This window comes from Rosa chinensis, chromosome 6, assembly GCF_002994745.2.
Source record: "Rosa chinensis cultivar Old Blush chromosome 6, RchiOBHm-V2, whole genome shotgun sequence".
NCBI lineage: Eukaryota > Viridiplantae > Streptophyta > Magnoliopsida > Rosales > Rosaceae > Rosa > Rosa chinensis.
The window spans coordinates 65,715,872-65,739,435 of record NC_037093.1 but is presented as its reverse complement, the minus strand read 5'-3'; the positions used below and the strand labels follow the sequence as shown (position 1 = coordinate 65,739,435).

The 23,564-nt window shown below is 46.8% G+C and overlaps 1 pseudogene; it reads right to left on the bottom strand.

Moving 5' to 3' along the window:
* Positions 1-2,674: 2,674 nt before the first annotated feature.
* LOC112171783 lies at positions 2,675-10,311 on the bottom strand (annotated as a pseudogene).
* Positions 10,312-23,564: the final 13,253 nt, after the last annotated feature.

Here is a 23,564-nt window from a genome sequence, read left to right as displayed (position 1 = left end):
ATAGCACCTAAACTCTAGTTGGGAGTATTCTTTAGCCATCAAGAACTTGTAGAATCTATTGAGAAACAATAAGAGGAAAAAGAAACATGCAATCAAGAACTTGTAGAGTCTATTATACCTATTCAATAGCAAAAACCCTGAAAAATCACAAAACAAATACCTCTTCGTCAGGAAGACACACAACTATTGAATAGGTAGCAAACACAATGCTCATCAACCGTGCCAGTCGAATTAAAGGGATATGCAGTTGAACAAAGGCAACCCACCAACCTTTGATTGTGCAATCCATTTATATCACAATCACAATTTGAAATCAAAAACATAATTGCATGATTGTGGAGAAGGTCGCACCTAAACTCTAGGTGGGAGTATTCTTTAGCCATCAAGAACTTGGAGAATCTATTGAGAAACAATAAGAGGAAAAAGAAACATGCAATCAAGAACTTGTAGAGTCTATTATACCTATTCAATAGCATAAACCCTGAAAAATCACAAAACAAATATCTCTTCATCAGGAAGACACACAGCTATTGAATAGGTAGCAAACACAATGCTCATCAACCGTACCAATCGGATTAAAGGGATATGCAGTTGAACAAAGGCAACCCACCAACCTCTTATTGTGCAATCCATTTATATCACAATCACAACATGCATGAAATCAAAAACATAATCGCACGATTGTGGAGATATTGATACCGGCTTTGAATGTAGAGATTAGGCTTTTGAATGTGGAGATTACATAACCTCCAACCCAGAGGAGAGTTTTCAATTGTTGGAATCAAGGGTTGAGTAATTCCGGGCAACGTATATGGGCAGCCGTTTCATGACTTCCATCGGCAGCAAGACTGGATTTTAATATTAGGGTTTTTGTCCATTTACCCCATTTTAAGAGATATTTTTCCCACTTACCCCATTAAGTTTTTTTAATTCCCTTTTACCCAAAACACTCTAAGGAGGTATTCCCTAATACCCCATTAAGATTTTTTTTTTTTTTAAAAAAAATTTTAATACCATTTTACCCTCACCCCTTTGTACTTAGAGAGAGAGAGAGAGAAAATGGAAGAGAGAGAAATCATGGGAGACTTCACTGGAGCCCGGTCATAGGCCGACGGAATCCGGTGGCTTGATTCCTGTCACCGGCCGTCGGATTCCGGTCACCGGCTGCCGCCCACTGGAATTTGCTGAAAATCTCGCCTGAAAGTTTTTTTTAGCCTCCTAATAGAGGGGCAATAGAGGTTTAGGTCTATTGCCCCCTAATAAACGTTTATTGCCCCCCAATAGACTACTATCAGCCATGTATTGCCCCCCAATAGACGTCTATTGCCCTCCAATAGGACTTTCAGTTGCCAGAATGAGAACTAATCTCCCTAAATTTAGACAAATAAAACTTTGATTACAGAAAAAAAAAATAAAGGAGATTACATCAATTCAAAATGTCTATTGCCCCCCAATAGCCGTCTATTGCCTTCCAATAGAGGGGCAATAGACGACTATTGGGGGGCAATTTTTTTCCTTTCCTTATGTCCTGTTACTTAAAAAAAAAAAGAAAAAAAAAAGAAGAAGCTAGAAATTGATTTGGGCACCCAGAGAAAAGCTCTGGGCACCCAATCACCTCTCTCCTCTGCCACAGCCTGGGTCGAGCACCAGTGTCGTCCAGGAGGCCATTGGCGACGCCACAGAGACGGCGAGGTGTCCAGGAAGCCATCGAAGACGTCGTGTGGTCGTTGTTGTCAGCGCCGGCCGAGCTTGGACGAGCTGCAGCAGAATCCGGGCAAAAGTCGACCCGCACCGGCCAGGCGGTTGAACGCGGCCGAGCTCACCAGCGAGTTGCACGAAATCTGGGCATTGCAGCGGTTGGACAAGGTCGTTGTCAGAGCGACAGCGGTTGGACGCAGTCTAGCTCACCGGCGAGTTGCAGCGGAACCTGGGCGAGAGGTCGAACCTCGCCGGAGTTGGAGATTGAGGAGCGATGAGAGAGAGAGAGAGACGGAGAGAGAGCATATCAGAGAGAGAGAGAGAGAGAGAGGCAGATGTAATTAAGTGAAGGGCAAAACTATCATTTTGCTTTAAACAGGGTAAGTGAGAATAAAAATCTGTTGGTTGGGTAAATGGGATAACTTTGCCTCATTTTGGTGCTTTTGGTCAAGAACCCTTAATATTAATCCTATTTAATAGGTGAATGGGGAATTTGATAGTGGCAGCTTTAGTAATTCTTAACAACATTAGGTTTTAATATTTATCCTATTTAATAGGTTTTTTATTTATTTTAAATAAACCTAATTAATTGGTTTGGGTGTATATATTAAAACACTCTTATGGATGAGTTTATTCTAAAAGGGGTGTGTGAATTTTGGGTGTAGAATCAAATTCCCCTAATCTGTAATACCAGCGGGGCCAAACTGGGTCTAAGGATTCATACTCTCAGCATAATTCTATCATGAGTTCATCTTACTTTCTTATATATATATATATGAATCATCTCAATTATTGTGTTTAAAGATTGCTTAAATGCTGGAGAAAAGCTAAAAGGTTTTATTGACGGACACAAACCAGAATTAATAGAAAGCTTGATCTGTTACATTGATGATATCCGGCCACCTGGGTTTTATTCGATCATAAATAACATTATCAAAAGAATCAAGTACGGTGGTTGATGATCATGTGCCCCCATACGTTGAGATTACAACATGAAAATTGTTTTATTACTTCAAACAATGTGTGCTAAAATAGAGAACCATATGCGAAGACTTTCTCGTGGAACTTTGCAACATACATATCAGTGAGACTTTGCAATATGTCCATGGGGAGACCTTGCAAGGCGAAGCCACTTCTCTTCGGACAGCAATTTTGCAAACCTACATATTAATATCAGTTATAAATTTCTATTAGCTAGGTTGCATATTTTACCATTCTAAATATTGAAACCTGTTGAGCAATTAGGGTTTTCAAACATTTTATGTACGTAGTTACCTTATAAGAGCCTCTTTATTAGTCTCATGATTACAAGCTTCGAATCTGCCTATCTCTACATTAACCCTGGAAACTGGTTGTCTCAATAGTCCTCTCAACTCTGAGAAGATGGTCCAGATTCTTCTCTGTTGCTATATCTACTGAAGATACTTCGCCACTTAGTGTGTGATCCTGCATTTGTTTATTTCCATCCTATGTGTACGTCAATTAAACATCAACTCAACTCCAATTTATGCTATATAAAAGCATATACCTGAATTCGAAGATAGTTTTTCTCCGAGTGAAGGGCTTTGAACACCACAGAAAGATGCAAATCGACCATATCGGCGGCACTTGCTTGACTGAAAGCATTGATCAATGAGGTGGAACCACCACTCGTTAACCAATTCCACACACCCCATTTGGAGGCAACATGAGCATTGTATTTCAGTTCAGCTTTCGATGAGCCAGTTCCTAAGGATATCACCATAGTCCGATCCATTGGTTTTATAGTAAAGAAGTCTGAACTCCCCTTAACTAAAGTCACTTCACCAATAGCAATCAAAGTCTGCAAGGGCAAAAATACAATCGGTTTGTTTTTCTAACGGTTTATATTGGCTATGTGATAATATGAGTATTGAACATACCGGATTATTTGCTGCCAATCCACCATCTATCAGGTGAAATTCTCTAACTTTTCCTTTTAGGCCGTTGGTTTCAAAATAATGAGCTGGAAGATAAGTTGGTGCCACCGAGGTTGCAATACATATGTCCGAGAGTAGGGCATCAAAGGAAGGCTTATTTTTCACCTGTCCTCCCCATAAATTTAAGCATAGGCACATTAGAATTCAGGTAAATATATGAGTGCATCGCATACACTCATATTACAGGTGGCATGGAAAAATTGTGTGCATCGCATTTCAATGATGCAATTTCGTTGTTCACATATTTTCGTGAAGGAAACCAGGTGGCTGATGCATTGGCCAATTTTAGCGCTTCAGGTATGGGCTTTACTTGGTTTGATTCATCTCCAAGCTTCGTTAATCAATTTTGTTTAAGAGATAAGTTGGGTTGTGGTGACCCGAGAGTGGGGTCCCACAGCGCAGCGACCCCGAGCCAATGAGAAACCGACATGTCACGATGACATCCCGATAACTCATCAACCCGAAATCGCAAGGCCTTTTGGGTTCAAACTGTTGGTTTACAAAACACTTTCTTGGACAAGTCGTTCTAGCAACCAAACAACACATTTTCAAAAGCAGAATTTGAAATGGGCTAAGAGTTTTGGGCTTGCAATCGGAGCCCAATTTGGAAAATAAAACAAAACACTAAGTAACTACAAGCATGGGAGACGCGCCCCAGGGTTACGGGTCTCCCAGAAATTTTTTTATAAACGAATAGGAAATAAATAAACAAATAAATTAGTGAGAAAGTAAATAAACAAGTTACTTCAAAATCCGATAAAGGACCAAAACCATTTCTTGATAAAGTCAAAGAAGAATACGCCAAGTCAGGCATGTGCCTCCTCTATATGCTCCCTGACCACATCCTCGAAACCTGCACAATGTTGTAGGGGTGAGCTTTCGTCCTCGCACGCCCAGTATGGGCCGACCCAACCATGCTAGGTTTGAAAGATAATATGCTTGAAAATATTTACTACATAATATTGTGCACGTTTATCGAAAATACTTTTAAAATAGGCAACCACAAACATTTATCTCTTTTATAAAACATATGCAGTATGTTTCACACAACTTGGAGCTCCGAGATACTTACCTGCCGGCTAAAATAAAACAAATCAGTGACCGACTTGGTTCATCATCCTTCAAGAACCGGCCAACTACTCTATAGTCTTTGTGACTACAAGTAGCGAAAGTGTCCATTTCCTGGCCCTGAGTCTCCTATGACTGGTTCACTGTCTGTACTCACTCTTCCTCGACAAACATAGGAGCACGGCCCCTTCTGAGGTTCACGGTTATCGACACCGTGGGATCCCTAGGAATCTACGCATCTAGGTCCCATTCACTTTCAGGTCACAAGTACAAACATACAAGGGTACAGTATCTCAACATGCAAGTCTAGCCTCGGTTTTCGCAATTAGCAATTATCAGTTCTGGAAACACATGTATCACTAGGCATCGACTAATGAACAACCAAAAACGTTCTTACAGGCAATATACTATCTTAGTATAGCATTCCACATATACTAAAAAGCCTCTAACAAGGAAGGGACAGCTCACCCTACTTGGATATGGAGTGCTCGCCCAAATTTAGCTTCATTTCCGACTTACAATACTTCGTCCAATTCCATGTGCACACTCTCGAGTCCTTTAACAAAAATTGTATCTGATAAGTAATTAATTCATACTCACTTTAGAATTCACCAAATAACCCATGATCGATAATTATCAAAAACCATTCCCGAACAACTCACTTAGAATAGTAAGCTCATTTGGGATATGGTGATCATACTTCTTTCAATAATATAGTTCAGGTTAAATATATTGTCTACCGTTCCTTTCTTTTAGTAGCAATTACGCTTACCATTCCCAAATAATCCAAATGATCGATGTAGCATTTGAATCATTCGGGATATGGTGATCATACTTGGCACTTTCACCCTCTTTTGTTTGACACTTTTACTTTAAGAAAATAAAGCATAACTACCATTCCCGAATGATTTTGTTTACTAAGTTCATTCCGGGATATGATAACTAAGAGAATACTTTCATTGTTCTTGTTTCATTAACTTTAATAGAATAACTTACACATATGAAATCCACCATTTTCTTTATCAACAACTTCTCAATATTAACATCAATCGCAGCATTTAGTTTACGTCCTAAAATTGATCCAATCTCAATTTTCAAACTGTTTAAGCCTTTGACCCAAAATGTCATCTTAAATTTACCTTTATTTAACCCATTTTCCAACCATTCAACATCATGCTCACCAACTCACACTTAACTTACTCTTATTACCCATTTCTACAATTTCAATCGTGAGTCACAATACCAAGACTTAACCGAGTCACATAGCTGCTACTAAAAATTTCACACATTAACTATACTCATTCATCGATCAAACAACAGATTACAACCACAATAGTTTCACCAAACAGCAGATTCAAAACCTGGACCCTTACCAATTCTTCTTTTCCAAACTGGAAGCTAATCCAATGTATCTGCATTCCACCACTGTCAACCATTCAAATTCCTAGCAGGCAAAACACAAGTTAATAGACAACCCCCAACCAATCTTCATAACCGGAAACCGAGTTTGAGAATCCTTACCAATCTCCAACATCAATTTGACTGAACCAATAATCTCTCTCTTCACCAACATCTTAAAAAAAAAAACGCAGATTCCTCAAACCTCAAGTCTCCATCATTTCTGGTTTCAACCAAAGCTACCCCCGTAGCTCATCTTCTCCGAAACTCCAATTCTCAAAAATCCAAGAACCTCATTTCGAAATTAAGTGACAGTAGGTTAGGGATTTCTCCATCCAAACTGAAATTGAATGTTTCAACTAAAGGAGGGTACGACAATTACCTAATCGGGAACGTACGAAGATCCGGCGTTCCTGAGTGGCGGAGCTACGGTGGTCGATGCGCCAGAGGCGGCGCGTATAGTGCATCAGGCGGCTCTGGTCGAAGTCGGAGGTCGGGAGCCTGGGTTTCGAAGGATAGTGTAGCTCCAACTCCTTTTATGGAAGTGTTGAAGCTTGATTCGAGCTGGAGATGGGAGAATGAAGGCATGCAGAACTGGGACCTCCAGCGATGCTTGTACGACTTCATCAGGCGTCGACAGGCAGTGGGGTTTCTGGGTTTGTCTACGCTTTGCTTGTTGAGTGGAACGACGGTGGCGGAAGGGCGTGGAAATCGCCCGAAAATCGATGAGGGTCGAGGAACAGTGATGCGCAGTCTTGGGTTATCGCGTGCGAAGGAGGACAGTGGTGCATGGCAGGGATTTTGGTGAGGTTTGGGTCGGAATTGTGTTCTGGTTCGAAGGGTGGAGGCGGTGTCAAGAGGTGGTGGCCGGAACTGGTGTTTTCCGGTGGTTGCAGAGGGGAGGAGAAGGGAGAGGGAACGAGAGGTCGGGAGAGAGAGAGTGAGGATGCGGCCGAGAGGGAGAGAAATGAGACTAGGGTTTCCAAGTTTTTTATTTATACTTGTGTACGTGAAATACCAATTTTGCCCTTGCGATGAATTACGGAACTCTCCTAGCTGATTTCCTTCGGATTTTGGGCTCGTAACTTTCCTTTCTCTCGTCCTTAGTAATTTCTCGACTACGCCTAGAGTCTAAACTTGATTTCGTTAAAACTAAAAATTCAAAACTTTGTCACAACTCAATTTATCGTTTTTGAAACTTCAACAAGCCATTGTCTCAATAAACTTCTGTGACCTTCTAGGCCCAAATGAAGGAATCTCGGTCAAAACTTAGTTCAAATAGCCCAAATCGTGATCTTGAGACCAAAATGACCTACAATGCCATTTCCTCCACTTAAATCACCTTGCGGAAAAATCTTATTGGCGAAAATTACCTTCGAAAATTAAACAAAATTTTCGGGGGCTCACATGGGTCTCCCTAGTTTTTGTTTTAGATGATTTCTTTTGTTTTGGAAGGCAGGATGTTGTCTGTCATTCCTCTCCTCTTACTTGTATTTCCTTTTTTTTTAATAAATCTTTTTCCTCGCATTTGCGAGGTTTGAAAAAAAAAAAAAATAGTGCAGTTAATTTTCTTGTTAACTAGTTTTGACATGGTAGGGAAAAACCTATAAGATGCAGAGCCGGCTTAGAGCAAGTGCAACATGAGCGACAGAACAGGGCCCCCAATTTTTTTGGCCCTACTTTAAGTTCTAAGAAGCTTTAAGACATATAGAGAAGGGCCTCAACGCATAATCTAGTTGTTGTTCAGGTGGCACTGAACCTTTGTTTTTCTTCCTCTTTAGGAGTTCGATCCCCCCACCCCCCATTGCATGTCTCTTGCTTCAATTTTTTTTTCTTTCCTTCTCCCCCTTACCGTTTTTTTTTTCCCTTCTCCCCCTTCCCTTGCCATACTTTCCTGGTTTTATTTTTTGGTGGATACTGCAGGGCAAATACAGTATCTTTGATAATTCAATTGTAATGTTGCTTCTTTTAATGAAATTTTGTAACAAGCTTTAGTCTGAATTTTTCTTTTCAAGAAGTGAAAAGGTAATATAAGATAAAAGATTTTTTTAATCTAAAAAATAATTTTGTATAATATTTTCTCTATATAACAAAAATTTTCAATGACATATTCATACACAACCGCAAAAAGAGGGCCTCACTTTTTAATTTTGCACAGGGCCTCGAAAACTTTTGAGACGGCTCTGATAAGATGTAAAAAGGAAATTGAACTGGAGATCAAACCTTGAAGCTGGAAAAGATAGCTGGCTGGTTCCTGGGATAAGGCGTCTTATTCCACCGCCATCGATGCTCAGAACAGTGACTAGGTTTCCGTAGGTTGGGGCCTGTAATGCCATACTTCCAGTTCGTTCCATTATATATCAGACTATATATAGAAAGTGTTTGGCTCCAAAACCAGCTGGTGTGCAAACAGTCTCTTTTGGGCGAGTGGTTGCGCAGGCGTGCCAGCACCGCGGGGTGCAGTCGTTGGGATAGTCCCGTGACCTGACTTCTTCTTCAAGCGCTGTGGACGAGGAGAGCACCAACCTCGTCACAGGGTTCTTTTCTTGCCTTCCGGAGAAGGACTTCTTGCCTTACGCGGGTAAGGGCTTTGGTTGTGGTCTCTTTGCGTTCACCAAATCGATACTCAACGTTGAGAGGCTGAGCAGAGCAATCACTGGGAAGTTTGAGAGAAGCACGGGTTTGCTAAAGCGTGACTTTAGCTTCGCTGGGTGAGAGGGCGTTACCCTTGCTTCGCTGGAAGTAACAGTGGCGGTTGTGCTCGCAGTCGGCTCCTGGGGAGACTGGGACTGGAAGTACGGTCGCCGGGTTGAACTGGTGAGGCTGACAGTCGGCTCGCGAGGAGACTAGGACTGGCGGGCGGTCACCGGGTTTCAACGAGGTTGAGGGTTTGCTCCGGGGAGGCTTTGTAATCGCTGGGATTGATTGATTTGAGAGAGGTCCTTCTGTATTGTCTTTAGCCTCTATATATAGGCTATTGCAGATTCATTGTCCAAATAGGAATGAAATACTATATTTTAGGCCACAGTTATTAGCCTTGAATCAAATCAAAACTCTTAATAGTTTTGATATCTATCGTAAGCGATAATTAATGTTATCCGCCTCTGTCGTCGCTAGAATGTAGGCGAGTATCGGCCAGAGAAACATTTTGCCTTTTAGAATCCTAGACGTGATCGCTGGATGCGAGCAGTAGGATACGCACGTATTAAGTGCAAATATATCTTCGCGCCCTTCTGAGCGCTCAAATCTTCATGCAATTAATGATGATATCTCCTTATGAGATACGGGATAAGCAGCATCACGACCCAAGTCCATGTAATCCCATTTTGGGCCGCAAGTATCGGCCCACTGGCTCAGACCCACTAAAGAATTTTGCCAAACTTACTTTTGGGCTCAAACATTGCCCCCCAGGCCCCGAAATCAGGCCTGCTAAAATGCAACTGATTGAAGGGGACTTAGAAAGAAACGTCGGTCGCTTGAAACGATGCCATTAATAAGGGTCGCGTCCCCTCATTTGTGAAACGCTTTCTGTCGCATCGTTTCCCTCACAAAATTCTTTATTTAAACTCACAGCCGCACTCATCTCTGCTCTATCTTCTTTGCAAACGATCCAGAAATGGCTCCCCCTAAGAAAATTGTCGTCGATCAGGAAGAAGAATTGAACGAAATGGCTGCTCGGACCTGGGGCACCAGTATCGGGGCTCGCATTCATCTAGAGACCACTATTCACCGACCCCTACTCCTTCGTTTTTCCAATCACCACACCGGATTAGGCCCAGCACCGCAAGGTGTTATCCCAAATGATGCCATCGCTATGTACGGTCTTCCTGTCCGACGGCCCATTCTAGTCCTCCGAAGGACTCCCGGAGACTTTAGCGGTTGGGGTGTCCAAAACCATCGAGCCAAGATAGGGAATTGGCCATCCTCCATTAGTGCGCAGGAAACCTCTTAGTATCGCGAGGCGCGGGCGCGAGATCTAGGTCTCTGGAATGCTGCGGGTATCACCCATGCTATTGACTTGTGCTTCCACCTTCCTCGCGGTGGTAATCGCTCGCCACTCGCTGCTTTCCTCTGTTTCTGGAATACCTCCACCAACACATTTGACTTCAGATTTGGTCAAATGAGCATTACCCTGTTGGACATCCTTGCCATCACTGGCCTTCCCGTCGATGGCGAGCCGTATGTGCATGGTCAATTTGACTCGACCAATTTCACTTTGACCATGGCCCAGCAAGGCCGCAGCGCTCATAGTGGTTCATACCCAAGATGGCTGGCATATTACAGCCGGGAACACAATGCGACCGGAGGAATCGCTTTCCTTGAGTATTGGCTCTGTAAATTCGTATTCTGCACCTCCTCCTGCAAGCCCACTGGTACCTGGACCTATTTAGCAACGGCTCTCTACAACGGCCGCAACATCGGGCTCGGACAACCGGTCTTAGGCGCTATTTATCGCATGCTGTACCAAGCGACGATGCACCCCTTTGAGACCAACATTTCCGGACCCTTCTGGATCTTGGACTTCTGGATCCAGACCTACTTCCCATTCTTCCGCCGCGAAGATATCCTGCTATCTCCGCCGGTCGATCAACTGTTAGGTCGATGGTTTTGTTGCGAGGACAAGTACTCATCTCCCCCCTACTCTGAATGCTTTTCTTATCTGTACTTGCTAGACGACATGCCATACTGTGATTTAATTCTGGGGAGACGATTCCCTTCTGTGTTACAATATGGATTCCTCCCTGGCGATCCTCGTTATCCCGACCACGCTCGCCTGGCGTTCCGCCGCGCCATCTCTTGTTCAGACATTCGGCTCGCTACCGAGGAACTCAGCTATGAGCTCTACGCTCCTAACCATTTCGCCCGCCAATTTGGCCTTGTCCAATTGGTACCAATCCCTCCGTATGATGCCTGGAACTACAACACCTCCTGGAGAAGATTCGGTCCACCTTCCGGGCCCCCACCGGCACAAAGTATGCTCGTGCTGGTCGACCTTCCCGATTGGGCCCAAAGCCTAGAGGCTGTCGACGGAACTGAAGAAGGGTATGAGATTTGGTGGAAAGAAGTCTCTGTCAACTGCTGGACTCAACCAGATGACGAACTCTTCGCTACTCTCTTTGGCGAGCTCAGGAACCCATACCCCACTGATATTGAAGTGCTCGCTCGCTTTTCTGAAGACGCCAACAGGCCTCGACCCCTCCAAGTGGTCAGGCCTACGCGAGCTCCTCGCCCGGCCCAGGCTGGCATCGTCATTCGTGAACCACCTCCAGAAGTAAGTACTGCAACTCTAATTTCTGCAGACTCCTTCTTTGTTTCATTTACTCATTCTTGTTTGTATTAGGGGAGTGCGCCGCGCCCTGGCCGCCGCACAAACCATGCTTCACCGGCCGCTGGACAGACTGGAAAACAAAAAGCAGTACTTGCTGAAGCTACAGCTGAAGGCTCTTCTTCCTCTTCTGATGACGACGATCTACAAACCGTAAGCACCCTTTGTCTTCAGGACCAACTTTGTGATTTGAATGCTAATCTCTCGCTTCTCCCAGGTCGTGGCTGCTATAGCCCGCAAGCGTAGTCGCTCAGATGCTCATACTGGCACCTGGGAAGAAGATGAACCGATGGCCGACCGGCTGGTAAGAAACAAAGAGCCTATGTTAGAAATTATCCCTGTCTCTGCCCAAGTTTCACACCCTTCTCCTTTACAGGTTCGTCGCAGACCATCCAACCAAGCCGGGGAAGGCTCTTCAGCCGCCGCTCAAGGGACAAACGCTTCGCGAGCGCCAACATCCGTGGGACCTGAAAATTTTCCACCTCCCGTCAGCACTGATGGCGGCTCAGCCTCTATCCCTGTACAGATCATAGAAGATAGTTCCGATGAAACGGAAGAGAATGCGCCCCTTCCGGACGCATTGACTGAGGAACTGCTCGCTACACAACCACCAGCACTCGCATCACCTGATCGCAATCCTGATGAGGAAGCTCAGGAATCCATGCCAGTAAACGTCTCATGCGAGGGTCCTGTGGCAGAGGTATTCTTAATTGAAAATTGGTGCCTTAGTTCTTATCCTTCTTGTACACCTGACCGTCTTTCCTTTTTGCAGAGTGACGTCCCTGTTGAGGAGGTCGCTGTCCCTGACCCTGCTGAGCCTGCTGATGACGGCATGGCGAATCAAGAACCTGCCCCCCAGATTCCAGAGATAGTTGCTGATATGGATGCAGTACCAGAACAAGTTGCGGCCCCGACCATCGAACCTCAAGTAGGCCCTGCTGCTGCTACCGCTGACGCAGACATCATCGCTGCAGTTCCTCCTCCTGAGCCTCCTAATAGGCTGGAAAGACTTGTTCGCGTACTCGAAGTGGCTCCCCCGAGGGTCGCGGATGAAGCGAGGGACAATCTGCAGCGACTCCTGGGTCCTGACATTTTACTGCCGGGCGCAGCTGCCAGAGCTCAAGAATATCTGATGGTACTTCGCCGCGAACGCGCCATCGCTGAAGATGAATTCGTTGAAGTATATGAGCTCTTGCAAAATCTTCCTGCAAGGATCAAAGATAGGACAACCGCGGCCGCGCAGGCCAGGCAGGTTCAGGTTCACTATCACGGCCTTGCACAACAAGCAGAAGTATCTCGCGACTCTCTAAGCGATCAAGCGATTCGCGTTAGGGATCTGAGAATCTCACAGAACCACCTTCGGACCCACATTCAGGATCTCCAAACCCAACTAATCGAAGCCCAGGCCCAACTAGTGACGGTCACGGCCCAACTGGCGCAGGAGGAGCCTCAGATAGAACAGCCCCTAACGGCGCTAGAAGCAATGTCTCAGAACTTGGCTCAAGCGCGCGAAGCAGTTCGACAAGCAGAGCACGCTGCTGCCGACGCTAGCTTTCGTCTGGATGAGCACTTGCTTCGCTTGACCCATGCGGGTCGAAAACTTTAGGCCTCCTGTTTTAGGCCCATTTTACTTTGTATAAGGATATGTTTAATATATACAATATTCAGCCCGCTTTGTTCGGCCCAAATATCACTTAAGGTTTGCCAATTAATGAAAAGCAAGACTGTTGAAAAGATAATCCTAATTTGGGCGGTTGCTTTCTTGGAGACCGTCCTGCTTCCCACGCGTTTTCAATATCTTCCATTTCCGAGATAATCGCATTTAACCGCATTGATTCTCTTATTGATGGCGTTGAAAGCGTCTCAACTGCCTACCGCACGGTGTGAGATCAACCCTATAAATACCAGCTGCCAGAGAAGAGCGATAACCCAACCACCATGTTTCTTCCAAAGATGAACTCGCCAGCCCTGTTGCTTTTCCTCCATTTTCTAAAATCTTCCCACCGTAATCTCACCCTTAGCCACAGATTCTTAGGCTTCATGGCTTAATCTTAAGACCTGGTTAGGCTTCATGGCCTAATCTCAGGTCCAGCGGCGTGTCTTTGGTTACTGAAAATCTGGATGAACTTGCCAGTCTCAGTTAAACCGAAGAACACGCCGCGCTCCTAACGCGGCAGAACCAAATTCTGAGGAGTCCAACTTTTCAGTTTGCCTGCGCGGAGCAAACGGAGGAGGGGAGGAAGGCCACTTTGAGGCTTTCCTTTCTGCCTCCGCGGTCTATCTCTGGGGCCTGGGTACGCACTTTTTGATTTACCCCAGGAGGTAGATGTGGTTGTGAGTCACGCCTGCTCTGGAGCCCAACTCTGCCTGGAGGAGAGGCCCCAGCAGGGGAGTGAAGGCCCTCTTTTTCCTTCTTCCTCCAGCATCGATGACAGCAGCGGCGACTTAGATGGGAGGAGGATCTGATCATAGGGGGAAGAATGCTCTGAGGTGGTAGCGTCTCGATCCTTCTCCACACGGCCACGGCGAACACTTTAAACTTTCACGTCTGTAGCTCGCATGTGAACCTGTATTGCTCTGTTGTATGCTCCTGGCCGCAAAGCCACTTTATGAATAAAAATGCTCGATTTACTCAAAAATCTGTACAAACGCAAAAGCAAAAATAATCCAAAATGAAAGCCTCTTGTATAGGCCTTTGTATTTATTCTTAACACGTTTTGTCAAGATCATGAATAACAACCTAGTAACTGATAACATGGACTATAATCATAAACAAAACCTCTTGTATAGGTTCTTAAAATGAAGCCTCTTGTGTAGGCCCTAATAGATATTGAGATGTTGCCCCCCAATGTTCAGCGGGGAGCAGAAACAAAACAGAAAGGCCACAGAGAAAAGGCCGAATAACCATAACGCTGCGAGCCGATGAAGATTAAGGTTGCCCCCCAGTCGGAGTAAAAACAGAATCGGGAGGATCGTCAAACTCCCAGACACTGGGATAATATTTTTTCAAAAACCGACCGTTAATAGGGTTGCGATGGATAGCGCCGTCGATGTCTTTGAGGTGAAAAGCACCGCGCTCCAATATTCGGTGAATAACAAAGGGTCCCTCCCATCGCGGCGTCCATTTACCGCGACCGGTGACCTTTTCACCCAGGGGTAAAATGGCCTTCCAAACGAGGTCACCGTCTTTGAAACTGCGACCCCGCGTCCTCTTGTCATAGGCGCGGGCGATACGCTGCTTGTCCATCACCAAATTGTCCAAAGCGGCCAGGCGCTGCTCGCTTAAGTCTTCGTGCTCCTGCCACATTGCTTGAACATAGTCCTCACCAATCAAATGATGCTGTTCTTGGACTCGTAAGGAATGCACATTAATTTCTAATGGTAAGACAGCGTCATGTCCAAACATAAGCGCGAACGGCGTCGTGGCGGTGGGGTTACGTTTAGAAGTGCGATAGGCCCAAAGTGTCTCGTACAAAGTATCGTGCCACTGTCTAGGATTCTCCACCAACATCTTCTTTAGTAAGGTGATGATTATCTTGTTGCTTGCCTCCGCCTGGCCATTAGATTGAGCATAATATGGAGTACTATGGGTGAACTGAATGCCAAAGTCATGCACCAGCTCTTCAACGGGGCCTCCCATGAACGCTGCCCCCCTGTCCGACACCAGCACTTCAGGTATGCCAAACCTGCAGAGAATATTACGGAAAATAAACTGGCGAATGGTAGTGCCGGAGGCCTCCTTTAGAGGTTCTGCTTCAACCCATTTCGTGAAGTAATCAGTGGCGACAATGATAAACTTGTGCTGTAGGGAAGAATGAGGATGGATCATCCCAATCAAGTCCAGCGCCCAGCCTCGCGCAGGCCAAGGTTTAATGATAGGTTGCATAGGGATGTTAGGAACATGCTGGACAGGACCGTGTGCTTGACAATCCGCACAGCCTTTGGCGAATGCAATACAATCCTTCAAAATGCTGGGCCAATAATAACCATGACGTCGGAGGAGCCAACGCATCTTAGGTCCGGCTTGATGAGATCCACATATCCCCGTGTGCACCTCGCGCATCAATCTTTTGGCTTCGCGACCGTAGACGCATCGAAAATCTATACCATCTTCGCCACGTCTGCGTAGTTCACCGCCTCTAAGGAAGTAATTCAATGCGAGGAAACGAATTTTCCTATCAGCGCTGGAGTCTGGTCGTTTGAGGTATTCAATCAGTGGGATCCGCCAATCAACATCAATGGGCTCGAGTACCGCAACCACGGGCTCATCTGGAGGATCAGGGTGAGCAAGCCACGAAGGTAGTGTACGGCGCTCAACCTTCAGAATGCGCTCGCGCACGCCGTATTTCAAGCTAATGCCGGTAGCCAGCTGAGCGAGCTCATTGGCAGCAAAGTTACGTTCACGTGGTATATGTTCCATACCAACATCTGTAAATTGGTCCAGAAGCTCAATGGCGCGGCTCAAGTAGGGGATGAGCAGCCAACTCGTACAGCGATATTTTTCCAGAAGCTGATTGATCACGAGCTGAGAATCTCCGCGAATCTGAACGTCCCGGACGCCCATTTCCAACAGGACTTCGAGTCCAATGATGAGAGCTTCATATTCAGCCTGATTATTAGTACATTGGAACGTGAACTGGAAAGAATAAGAGAAACGGTCACCGGCAGGATTCTCCAAAACAATCCCTGCGCCGGCCAGAGCATCTGTTCGTGAGCCATCAAAGAATAACACCCAGGGTTGTAGAAAAATAGTAGCCTGATACCAGACCTCGTATTCAGGAATGTATGCTTTATCTGGTCGAGTAGTGGCGTTGCAGGCAATTTCTAGCTCTTTCGGTACGGGTGTTTCTAGCTGGGGATGATGTGCTAGAAAATCTGCGATAGCCTGCCCTTTGACCGCCTTCTGGGGTACATACTGGAGCAAAAACTCTGAAAGTGCCAATACCCATTTGCCAATGCGGCCTCTCAAGATAGGCCGGGACAACATATATTTGACCAAATCGGTCTGAGCGATGATGCAAGTAGTAAAGGATAACATGTAATGTCGCAACTTGCATGCCGAAAAGTATAGGGCTAAGCACAGCTTTTCTATGGGGGTATACCTTGTCTCACAGTCTGTCAGTACACGGCTGAGATAAAACACAGCGTGCTCGATGCCGTCCTCATCGTCCTGAGCGAGCAGGCTACCAATGGAGGCGGCGGCTACTGAGATATACAGTTTTAACGGGACTCCGGGTCTAGGTGGAACCAAGACTGGTGGATTTGCTAGATAGGCCTTGATACTGTCGAAAGCCTCCTGATGCTTGGATTCCCACACAAATTCATTCTGTCCTTGTAGTCCCAGCAACGGTGAGAAGGGCTGGATTTTCCCTGCAGAATTAGAGATGAAACGCCGTAGAAAGTTAATCTTACCCAAAAGACGCTGTAATTCCTTCTTCGTCCGTGGGGGAGATGCATGAATAACTGCGCTTGCCTTGTCCTTGGGGACCTCAATTCCTCGCTGGTGGACTATAAACCCCAGAAAGTCTCCGGCTAACACTCCAAACACACACTTGGCCGGGTTCATTTTGAGTTTATGTTGGCGCATGCGCTCAAACACTTTCCTGAGATCCGCGATGTGATCCCCTCGCTTCTGAGACTTGACGACTACGTCATCAATGTATACCTCTAACACCTTTCCAAGTATGTCGTGGAAGATCAGGTTCATGGCTCTTTGATACGTCGCACCGGCGTTCTTCAGGCCAAAAGGCATGACTACATATTCAAACACTCCCACGAAGCCAGGGCAGCGGAAAGCAGTCTTGTGTCTGTCTTCTTCAGCGACCGGAATCTGGTGATATCCCGCAGTGCCGTCCATGAAGGACAACAGCTCATGGCCCGCCACCGCGTCCACCAACATATCCGCGACCGGCATGGGGTAAACGTCTTTAGGTGTGGCGAGATTCAAGTCTCTATAGTCAACGCAGACTCTTATCTTGCCATTTTTCTTCCGGACAGGCACTATATTAGATAGCCACTGGTTATACTTGGCCACCCGTATGATGCCTGACTTGTGCATTTTCTCTACCTCTTCCTTTACCAAGATCTGGGTCTCGGAGTTCATTCGTCGAGGCTCCTGCTTGACGGGCCTCTTTTCAGCAAGAGTTAGTAATCGATGACAAACCAAGTCTGGTGACAGGCCGGGCATGTCCTCATACTTCTCCGCAAAGCAATCTTTGAACTCTAGCAATAATTCGATGAGCCTCTGTTTCTCGTTAGGCTCTAGGTAAGCACTGATGGAAACTTCCATAGGCTCGCTTACCGTACCCAGGTTGACTTTCTCTGTAGGGTCTTTAACCTTTGGAGGTGTATCGTCCAGCGCTGCCGGAGCGAGCTGAATGTGGACGTCCTCGTCATCCTCCGGATTAGCAAGTTCTTCATTGACGACCTCTAAGGTCGCGATGCGATCGTAAGCCTCTTTTTCCACCATGTATGATGACAACCGCTCGTGTATTGAGTGGAAGGCTTCCAGTCCCTCCTCAGTGAGGTCGTAATCCATTAATCAGTTAACGGTTTGGGTACAGCATGGCCGGGCCGCTCCAAGCCTTCTTTTGCGAGCGTGAGACCCCACTGTGCCAGTTCAGAGGCCGTCACCCCTGTGGGGCGGCCCTTATTGTCGATGCCACTAACCTGCAATGGAGTGATAGGTTCCAAATAGTATCTGGCATCTACATAATTTGCGGAGACTGGAAACGGACGGGGATCGGCTGGGACCACCTCTGCCTTGTCTGTTTCTCTATTCCACATAACCAGCTCTTGGTGAAGTGTCGACGGAACACAGTAACTCCGATGGATCCAATCCCTGCCCAAAATGGCGCTGTAGGCCGCATAACAATCCGTCACGAAGAAAGCATAGACTCCCTCTGCTGGTCCGACTTTAATACGCAAGAACAATAGCCCTAGGGTTTTGGTGACAGTTCCTGCAAAGTTTTTGAGCGCAAGAGATGTGGATTGGATTTTCTCCCGCTTGATTCCAAGCAAGTGCATGGTCCGAGTAGTGACAACATTAACGGCCGCTCCAGTGTCAATCATGATTTTGCTGACTTTGACACCACCGATATCTGCCGTAATGTATAGCGGCCGCATGTGTTGGACCATGGCTGGTGTTGGCTTAGAGAAATGCATGAGCAACCTTTTGTCTGGAACCCCCGCTGGTTCTGGTAAGGCTCCGTCTTCTACCGGAGTTGCGGCTGCGGACGTGACCTGCAATGGTTGCGCACCCTCTTCTTCTGTCTCCTCCACGCAACACTGGGCAGCGACCGGCAAGGCATATCTCTCGGGGAGCACATAAACCATGTTGCAAGAAACATTATCTGGTTCAGTCCCCTCCATGTTGACATCCAGATCAATCTTGGGTTCTTCCAATGGGATATCAGTCTGGAACTGCCGAGCCAAGCGATCTACCAGCGACTCTTCTGTAAGGCCTTCTACCTGACAGTGTTCAGGCCCTTGTGACTCGATTTCTTGCTCAAGTACCAACGGCTTAGGGTTTTCCGGTTCCCTACATTCTTCTGGGGCGGAAAGGATCACACTTTGGACTTTCTTAGGTCGCCATTGCAAAGTGCTAACCACTCTGTCCTTGCCCCCCAGTCTGTCGAAGACTGAAGCTTTGACCGCCGGTGCTTCATGGGAGAGTCTGCGCCGAACGTGCGGTCGCCGAGTTGGCGTGCTGTTCCTTTGGGTAGGCGGCGGTGAGATCTCTTTAGTAATCCTGCAAAACACACTGGGCTTTGAAGCTCCCATTAGCGAATCTGTTTGCTTGTCAAGACCACGGAGAGGTCTCAGTGGTTTAGCGGCCAGTGCCTCAAGCTCTTTCTGGTATCGTTCAGGCGACTTGACCAATTGGGAATGTTTGATTAGGCCTTGATCTAAGGCCTCTAGAGTGCGCTTGGCTTCACCGAAACGGCGCTGCAGCTTCCTCTTTCTGGACGGGCTAATCTCCACTGCCTTCCCCTTTTCCCTGGTGTACCATCTACCTTCTTTGATGGGATTAGCTGCTGCAGGTGGTATATAGGGCTTGGTCGAAACATCCTTGCATTCACTTCTGACCTTTTCCCGCTCTGGTTCTTTCGCGGTTGCTTTTAGTTTCAGGAATAAATTGGAATCTCTGGGAGGAGGTGGTGTCACTTTCCCCCGTTCCCTCGGGCTGGTAGGCTGATAGTTCCGCGATGGGGAAGTCCACTTGACTGGTGGTAGAGAACCAAAGCGAAATGTCTGCTCAACTTCTTCATGTGGCGTTTGGATACCACATTCCTCTTTACATCGCGAACAAAGAACCACAGGTGAGGCCTGGTTGGTTGTCGCAATTTTATCCTTAACAGATGCCTCACCTGCGGCGGATTTATAACCCTGTTCGCTTGGGGCCAAATCCAATGTCGGTTTCCGTTGCTGCTTCCTGCTCCAGTCTATGTTGACCATATTAACCCCAGTATCAGGGAAGGGGTCCACATCCACTAGTGCCGTCGCGGTGACTGGAGCTTCGACCTGCAAGTTACCGTTATTAAGCCATACCTGAATTTGGTCCTTAAGTTTTACGCAGTCCGCAGTGTTGTGGTTCCACAGGTTATGGAACTTGCAGTATTTCTTTCCTTTCAACTGCTCTGGCCGCGGAAACGGCCCAAAATCAGTTTTTACCATCTTCGCAGCAATCATTTCGTCGAGAATCTCGTGCGCTTTGTTGGCATCGTAGGTATATGCCGTGAACTCCGGCTTAGTGAAAGCCATTGACTTGAGCTTAACAGGCTCCTTGGACATCTTCAACTGTTTCAAAGATGAGCTTTTCTTCCCAGTCAGTTCATAGGCAGCTATATCATTATCCTCTTCATCTTCATCGTCCTGGCTCATCTCTGGCGTACCGCGGTGATAATAAGGGTCGTAAGTGGTCGGCTGGTAGCTCAGGGCCGCTACCGTACGGTGTTTACCGGGCACATACGTTCCTTTAGAAGCGTTCTTCCTTGCATCTGTTTCTCGAAGGAGATGCTCAAAACTGCCTACTTCTGTGATGAGTTCCCCCATCGACTGTATCATGCTGCCATGCTGCTTCTTTCTTTGCCGGGGTTCCAAGCCTTTAACCGCCAACTTGACCAACTCCTTCTCGGGCAGAATGACGTTCAGTTTGGCTTTCTGGATTTGAAAGCGCTGAAGATAAGAGACTGCTGATTCTGCGGGCTGTTGGGCCATCTGAGTAAGAGAGGCCAGATCTACCTCAGGCTCAATATTCCCAAAAGTTGCCCGGAAAAGTAGTTCCATCGCCGGCCAATCCGTTACTGTCCCTGGCCTAAGTTTAGAGAACCATCTGAAGGCAGCGCCGGATAGGGAGGTACCAAAGATCCTGCACTTGAGGACGTCATCGTTCTGATATTGGCCGCATTGCACCCTAAATCTGGCCAGATGAGTGGCCGCATCTTCCGTGTCCTCCCCTGAAAAAGTAGTAAAAATAATGTTCTTATAACCTCGAGGGAAAGGTGCGAGCATGATGTTTGGCGGGAAAGGTCCTTCTTACACTCCATCTGGCTGGGCCCTAGGGTTTGCCATTCTGATCATCTCCTCCACCTCGTCCCGTCTCACGTAATCCGGACCCGGAGGTGGAGGGGGTATCACCAAAGCTCGGTGAGCAGTTTGCTCAGGGGCTATCTGGTTTACTATTGTTGATCCTTCCCCGCCATGTACAGTGCGGGTAGCCGTTTTTGGCGGGAGAGTCACTGCAGGAAGAATTTCTTCCTTTGACAGAGCGGTTATCTTGACCGGAGTGCCAGTTTGGTCGAGCGCATAATAGCTTCCTGGCAGTTCTTGATATGTTATTTCCGCTCCGTCACTGTCATACTGGACTAAAGTCGCAGGTTCTGACGCAGCTCCTGTACTTTTCGAGGCTTGATGCTTCCTGGCAGCCTGTCCACCTGATGAAGCAACCTTTTCCTTACCGCCAGGAATAACCAAGGCCTGCTCCTTGTTCTTCGATGGAGTAGCAGCAGCCATCGTCGACGAAGAACCGACGTTCTGGTTGGCCTTGTCGCGCTGATTTGGTGGCACGTACTTGCCTGAACCGGACGACTGGCCAAGAGAACCAAGGATGGTATTAGGGTCTCCTAAAGCCGTGTGCATCACCTCCTTCGCGTGGTTCAATTCAGCTCTCTGCATAGCCACTTCAGTTGCCAAGTTGGCCCCTTCCTTGCGGAGATCAACAATGTTCGATGTGGTTTGCTTGGAATGATCCGCTATAGCATTCAGAATTGTCTTATGACGCTCATCTTGTGCGGCAGCGATAGTTATAGCTTGCGCTTTCAAGGCGCTCTCTGTCTGTGTGACCTGCTGCCTGGTATTCTCCGCATAAAGAGTCATGCGCTGTTCAAACTCGCGGAGGAGCTTCTCTGATTTCGCGGTTTCTCTGGCTAGATCCGCGTCCATCTTCTTGCGATGGTTATCGACATTCTCCATAAGGATCGCGATAGTCTCATCGACGGTTGCTCCCTCCGGGATAGGCTTCGAAACAAAAGCCTCTTCCGCTTCCACTACAGCGTTGACAGTGGAGGGACTAACAGGCTCGCTAGCCTGATTAGTGTTGACGCTCTGACCTTCAGTTGCGGCCAAGTGATTCTCACCTTGCGAAATTGACATACTGGATGATTGAGCCTGCAGAGAGAATCGTTGCGTTACTTGTTCCTCAGATAGACCACGACAGTCCGCACGAGAATGCGATCTGTAGCTGGAGGTCTTATGCTTTGGGCAGCTAGCGTAGCCTTTTTGGTAAGGGTTATTGCTAGACTTCCCAATGGTTGCGTTCAGAAAGAAACCCTAGTATGTTGGTCCCACTGGGCGTGCCAAAATGTTTGGCTCCAAAACCAGCTGGTGTGCAAACAGTCTCTTTTGGGCGAGTGGTTGCGCAGGCGTGCCAGCACCGCGGGGTGCAGTCGTTGGGATAGTCCCGTGACCTGACTTCTTCTTTAAGCGCTGTGGACGAGGAGAGCACCAACCTCGTCACAGGGTTCTTTTCTTGCCTTCCGGAGAAGGACTTCTTGCCTTACGCGGGTAAGGGCTTTGGTTGTGGTCTCTTTGCGTTCACCAAATCGATACTCAACGTTGAGAGGCTGAGCAGAGCAATCACTGGGAAGTTTGAGAGAAGCACGGGTTTGCTAAAGCGTGACTTTAGCTTCGCTGGGTGCGAGGGCGTTACCCTTGCTTCGCTGGAAGTAACAGTGGCGGTTGTGCTCGCAGTCGGCTCCTGGGGAGACTGGGACTGGAAGTACGGTCGCCGGGTTGAACTGGTGAGGCTGACAGTCGGCTCGCGAGGAGACTAGGACTGGCGGGCGGTCACCGGGTTTCAACGAGGTTGAGGGTTTGCTCCGGGGAGGCTTTGTAATCGCTGGGATTGATTGATTTGAGAGAGGTCCTTCTGTATTGTCTTTAGCCTCTATATATAGGCTATTGCAGATTCATTGTCCAAATAGGAATGAAATACTATATTTTAGGCCACAGTTATTGGCCTTGAATCAAATCAAAACTCTTAATAGTTTTGATATCTATCGTAAGCGATAATTAATGTTATCCGCCTCTGTCGTCGCTAGAATGTAGGCGAGTATCGGCCAGAGAAACATTTTGCCTTTTAGAATCCTAGACGTGATCGCTGGATGCGAGCAGTAGGATACGCACGTATTAAGTGCAAATATATCTTCGCGCCCTTCTGAGCGCTCAAATCTTCATGCAATTAATGATGATATCTCCTTATGAGATACGGGATAAGCAGCATCACGACCCAAGTCCATGTAATCCCATTTTGGGCCGCAAGTATCGGCCCACTGGCTCAGACCCACTAAAGGATTTTGCCAAACTTACTTTTGGGCTCAAACAGAAAGAGAGCCAACTGAATTCGTAAGATATATAGCTTGAACTGGATCTGATCGATCTGCGCTGATGATTTTCCATTTGAGAGTAGTAGCTAAGGGTATCTATATAGATCGACTAGCCCATACGGTTCCCATGCATGTTCCTGGAAAAGACCATATTGCTAAACGTTTTAATTGAGCTAGCCAGCAAGCATGATTTGCAAGCAAACATGCATATATAACTCGATTAGATAGATA